This window comes from Perognathus longimembris, chromosome 20, assembly GCF_023159225.1.
Source record: "Perognathus longimembris pacificus isolate PPM17 chromosome 20, ASM2315922v1, whole genome shotgun sequence".
Lineage (NCBI taxonomy): Eukaryota > Metazoa > Chordata > Mammalia > Rodentia > Heteromyidae > Perognathus > Perognathus longimembris.
The window spans coordinates 28,287,341-28,293,340 of NC_063180.1; positions in this window are offsets into that span (position 1 = coordinate 28,287,341).

The window sequence follows — 6,000 nt, forward strand, 5'->3', positions numbered from 1 at the left end:
CCAAATTTAGGTCTCTACAGACCTAAAGTATAACAAACAGCTGTACGTTCTTCATGTAGAATGAAGAATTGTCGGCATTTGTCACTCTGGCATTTTATTGTTCTCCGTGCACGTAGACATACATGCACACACAGTGTGTGTTTTTTTCCCTTGCATGTAAGCATATAAGCTCACGTGTCCACATATGTATGGGCTTCTTGCTGAGCCTCTGGCAGTTAGTTGCAGAGATCATAGCACTTCTCAAAATATTTTAACATGTATCTCACAAAAACGATGTGGTCTAGGGCTGCAAATGTGGCTTAGTGGTAGAGTGCTTGCCTAGCATGCATGAAGCCTCAGGTTCAATTCCTCAGCATCACATAAGCAGAAAAAGCTAGAAGTGGTGCTGTGGTTCAAGTGGTAGAGTGCTAGCTTGGAGCACACAGAAGCTTAGGGACAGTGTTCAGGCCCTGAGTTCAAGCCCCAGGACTAGCAAAAAAAAAAAAAATGATGCAGTCTAACAAAATTGCAATGTACAATACTAAACCTAAGAAAACCAATACTTGCTTGATAAAGTCACCCAATATTCTGTACATGTTGACATTAAACTTGCCTCCCAAGGGCCCTCCCTAGCTAGTTGTCTTCAGGCCTGGCACAGGGCTCAGCTCTCCTGTTACATTTAGTTGTTTCAGTTCTTTGATGCTAACTACTCTTGCCTTTTCCTGTTTCTCAAGCCACCAATTTGCTAAAAAGAATCTGCAGCAAAGACCTGAAAAGGTGCCTCAATAAAGAGGATTAAGCAAAAATCAAACGGACATCTTAACAAGGTTCTGCAGACTCCAAGATGGATTGATCTGAACTGAGGTGTGTGGAAAAAAAAATCAGCTAGAGAGCCAGAATGGTTAGAAAAAAGAGATGACAAGTTAATCTGCAGTAGCGCAGATGTTTACTGTGAGCTTTCTTGCTTTGCAAAGGTGTCACCCTATCCAAAGCACAATGGATCTTTATGGTGTTTATGGTGTTTCTTCACAATGTCACAGTGCCATATCTCAAATGAGATAAATACATGGTAAGAAAAGTTACGTCTCTAGTCAACTGCCATAAGCTTGAAATTACCTACTGACCTGGGGTTGGTAGCCAATCACGCTAATGCATCTTGGGTCCACAAACGTGATGATCCCGTCAAGAGTTATGCCGGGACAAGAACTCTGTGGGCACCGACACCCCATTCATATCCATACACAGTGGAGAGCTGGTCACCTGGAACAGGGGAGGCCACAGCTGAGACCTTAATGGCAGAGACGGAGAAGGAGGGAGGCCAGAGACAGAGAGTGGGAATAAGGCATGTGGCTTGAACTTCTGGGCCACTGGCACAGAGAGTGTTCAGCCAGCTTTCAAGTGTTCCGGAAGCTCCTGTGGATGCCCTTGCCTGCCACGGTGGGCCACTGAAAAATTTACTGTCTGCCTAATGGGAATAATGGAACCTATCACGTCCTAGAGTGGTTGGGAGGTTAAAAGAGATGCTGCATGTTAAACCTTAAAACATTTTATACCCTCCCCTTCTCTTGCCTCGCCTTTCACAAAAGACAGCAAAGGAACTTACGTAACTGGTTAAAATATTTGGAAAGTATAGGTTTCCAGGCAAAATTTACCCATTGTTTTTCCTTTTTGTTGTCATCTTTAAGTAGTTGTACAAAGGAATTGCCACTTAACAAAGCAGTTTACAGATAAAATGTATCTGGATCAATGTCACCCTTTCAACACACTCACCCATCCCTCTCCTTATTCTTATTAATTTTGTAGGATATACATAAGATTCTTGACTGCATTCTCTCCCTCTTCTCCTTTTCATTCATCTGCCCCTTTCCCCTTCACGCTACCCCACCACTTTTGCGTACCTGTTCCACGGTCCAAATATTCTTATTTTTACCCATCAGTGAGGAGTACCTAGGACCTGTCTCACATGAATGGAATTGCTTGTTTATTTGTCTGAACAAAATGGTCAAGCTTGGGAAGGCAGGGGATGGAAGACTAGTGCCCTCTGAACTGTTCGTTATATTCCTCTCATCAGTCTGGGGAAGGGTCCCATGGAAAACACTGAATGATTCTACTGACTGCATGAGTCAGATATTGAATGTACTGGGTTTCCACAGGACACAAGAGGCCTACTCCCTACTCTGGAGAACCTTGTAAGGAATGAGCAAGCACTCAGTCAACTACAGTAAACAGGTAGTGGGAGCCCCCCCTCCCCAAAGTGGGAATTTAGTGCAAACAGGTAGTGGGAGGCCCCCCCCCCAAAGTGGGAACTTAGTGCTAGCAGAGCATGGGGGAGGGGTCGATGGTGTTTGTTAAAAACATCAGGAGTTATTTTTGTTGAGTCTTGAAGGATGAGCAGATAAAAGTACACAGGAGGAAAAGGAAGTTTTAAAGAAGGACAAATAAATGACAGGAGAACCAACATTCTGTGGATACCCACGGGGGGTGGGGGGGGGGGGGGGGGGAGTGTGGGTTAAGCCACAAGGACTAGGAAGTGGTGAGAAAGGAAGATAAGATTGAACAATGAACCTGGTCTTTATCCCACAATTCCTGGGGAATCACCGAGAGTGATTAAGCAGGGATGTGTGATGTAGACAAACTAGACTGCAGAAACCAGCCTGAGATGAGTGATGGACTAATAAAAAAATATCAACACAGCAAGACCTCCACTGCTAACAGCTCATCATTTGGCCACATCCTATCTCAGAGTGACACACAAATTCCAGTGAATATTGAGTCCACAGGCATCAAATCCACAGTCCTTGCCCTTGGCCATAAGAAGGCCTCATTTGAGATGGAAGAACCCCGAAGGGTTTCCTTACCTGCCTTGTCCCACATCAGCATCTTCATCAGGGATGGTCATTCCTACAATGAGATATGCCAGCATTGTCAGCTTGCCCAAAGCAAGGGGAAAGGAAGGGTAAGTGCTCATGATTTCAGTTTGTGCAACCCAAAATCCAGATTCACTGCTGCTGTTCTGATCAGGGAAGCTAGCCAATAACCTTCACAGCCCCTCTCCCACTTCCTGTTCTTCTTGTCAAATAGTATTCCCCACAGGATTGGGGCAGCGACAGTATGTAACTAAAACCAAACAATTACCCAACATATAAAGGTCAAAAATTGACCTCTCAGGGGAATACAATAGCTCAAAAGCTAGGTATGTACGTTCATATAAGACTACTGTTGACATATGGTCTAATATCGACATTACACTTAAAGCCCTAGGCAAACTTCCTTGGGTGTGGCCACGTGGCTACTGTATATGTTCTTGATACATTGTATATTGTATATATGTCTACCGGACCTAGAGAAGAGATAGAAAAACAGGACGTAAGATACCACAAGAAATGTACACACTGCCCTACTATGTAACTGTACCATTTTTGCACTACACCTTGTCAAAAAATTTGTGTTCTATTAATAAACAAATAAATTTAATACAAAAAAAACAAAGAAAACTGAAAACATCTTAGCTTGGTTTAAAAAGGAGGAAAACCAAGATAGCAACAGAGGACAAAAAGAAAATAATGTCTAGCAAAAACTACCCCAAAATAACCCAAAACAAACCAACAAACATGGCGGACAATATTTGATGTAGTTCCAGAAGAACATGGTCCCCTGAAATGGGAACCCGGGGGCAAGAGGATGCTTTGGTCGCTGTTCCACTGACAATGTGTTCTCTTCACCATCTGTGTTCACCCTCACGATCACAGCAGCTGTGTACAAAGGAAAAAAAAACAAAAACACTGCACCACATTACAGGGACCCAGGCAGTACACCAGAGCCTGTCCCTGAAGAAACTAGCACCATAAGCTCTGTCAAGCAAGTCTTTCTGCTCCTGGAAGGTTTTGTAGTCCATTTGGAATACAAAATGGCTTCCTTAGCCTAGGTAACTTATAAACAGCAGAATTTACTGTTCACAGTTCCAGAGGCTGGAGAACCAAAGATCGAGACACTGACAGATTTGGTGTTGACATAGTATGCAGTATCTTCGAAGTACTTTCGAGAAATAGTTCTCACTATTTTCTTTTATTATGAAAGTCTAGAAAGGCACTAAAATTGTATTTTAGGATGCCACCCCTTGAGTGATCGTGATTGGCTGAGGGTTGGTCATTTGCTACAAGCTGGGCCAATTGTAGAACCTTCCTAGTGATCAGTGCCAAGACTAGGCACAATCCAAGTAGGCCAATCAGAGTCTTCCATAGGCAAAATGTGAACGTTGGCCACCTTTTTCCTCTTTCAATTCAAGAATCTGAACTTGGTGGTTTGAGCAACAGCCATTGGCTTCATGGAGAACTGGGTCTAAAGGAATGAAAGTAAGTCCCAAAGAGTAGTGACTAGACCATAAAACAGTAGAAGAGAACACAAAACAGTGGAAGAACACCTCCCTGCCATTGCTGACAATAATGAACATACTTTGCGAAGATGAAATCACGTAATCAAAGGAAAACTTCGCATTCCTCAGAATGGCCTGTAGGAACTTCATATGACTTGTATTTCTAGATATATGAATGTTAGTAAGCTGTATTTTAGGAACAAAAATGCACAAAGTGAGCATTACTATCTAGTGACATCCATCCATGACACTCAGAGAAAGAGGATGGGCCACATGGGGACTGAGGGGCCCCGCTATCAGGAGAGTGCCAGTCCATATGAGACACACACTGGAAAGAAGGAATTATGGAAACCACAGTGTTTGCTGAGCAGCGCTATATTCCTGGACAAGACTGGTGGAACTGTGGTCAGACAGGAACATGTTTATAGGGCAAGCACGCTGTAAACCTTGCTTTTTGACCAAGGAAGCTAGTGCTAGGTTTAAGTTAGGAGTCCGGTCTGTGGCCATGGAACAAGAAAAGAAAGAAGTTGGTTGAATGGGGCTGATTTAAACCGGCAAAGGGGGTTGATTATTAGAATTAATGCCTGCTCCCCTTTCCCTACCATCTAGAAAAAGTGCTACTGAGGCACTAACTAGGCAAGTGCGCAAGCAGTGAGGCAATGCATGATAGGAGGGCAGCCATTGTGTTCAGAGAGCACCAGAGATGGTGTCTCATGAGTGATGAGAAGTCCCAAGACAGGCACATCGGGGGTGATTGGACATTATAACCAAGGGACAGAGAGCCCCAGTACTGGGCATTAAGCCAGGCCACCTCTACCACCTCAGCCAACTGGGCGACTTCAGCACCAAGCAAAGCCCCAGAACTCGCTCCTGCATTCTTATTCCAAAGCCTCCTCCTATAGTATAACATCATCACTTCAGTCTCGTCATGACCAGCATATCTTCTGCTATTTAATCTGTAGACAAAAGTACAAATTCTTCATCCTGTTTAGAATATGCTGGAGCATGATTTAAAGAAACACATTCTTCCTCAGAAATGCCAGAAATGCAAGGCTAAGCGTTTTGATATTAAGGGTGAGTGTTCCTCTGGGCTATAAATGAGCTGGCTGATGCTCAGCAGGAGGCCAGGCTGACAGGGAGTTCAGGAAGGCAAATTTAAGTCATCCCTCCTTTCCTTTGCAATTTGGTAATACAATTATTTAAAAACAAACAAAACTACTAGAAAAGTCTGTACCTATAGAGAACAGTGGCATTGGAAGAGACCTTAGCTGAATGGCAGAAACACTGAAGGTTTTCTGAAAATCCAGTGTACACGGAAGGGACAGAAGCAAGTCATTCTCCGCATTCACGGGATCCACATCTGCACCTTCATGGACCTGTAAAAATGCATCTGGACTTGTAAAAATGCATCTGTGATACACATGGGCAGCCTTTCCTCTTGTCACTATTTCCTAAATACAATTTAACAATCATGACACGGTGTAACCATCAGCATTCTACCACGATAACAAATACCTGAAAAATCTATTTATTTTGGCTAATAGTTTTGAATATTCCAGCCCATGATCAGTGTGCTTCATTGCTTTGGGGCTATGGCAATACAGTACATCATGACAAGAGGAGGAAGGAAATCTACTCAACTCATGGAC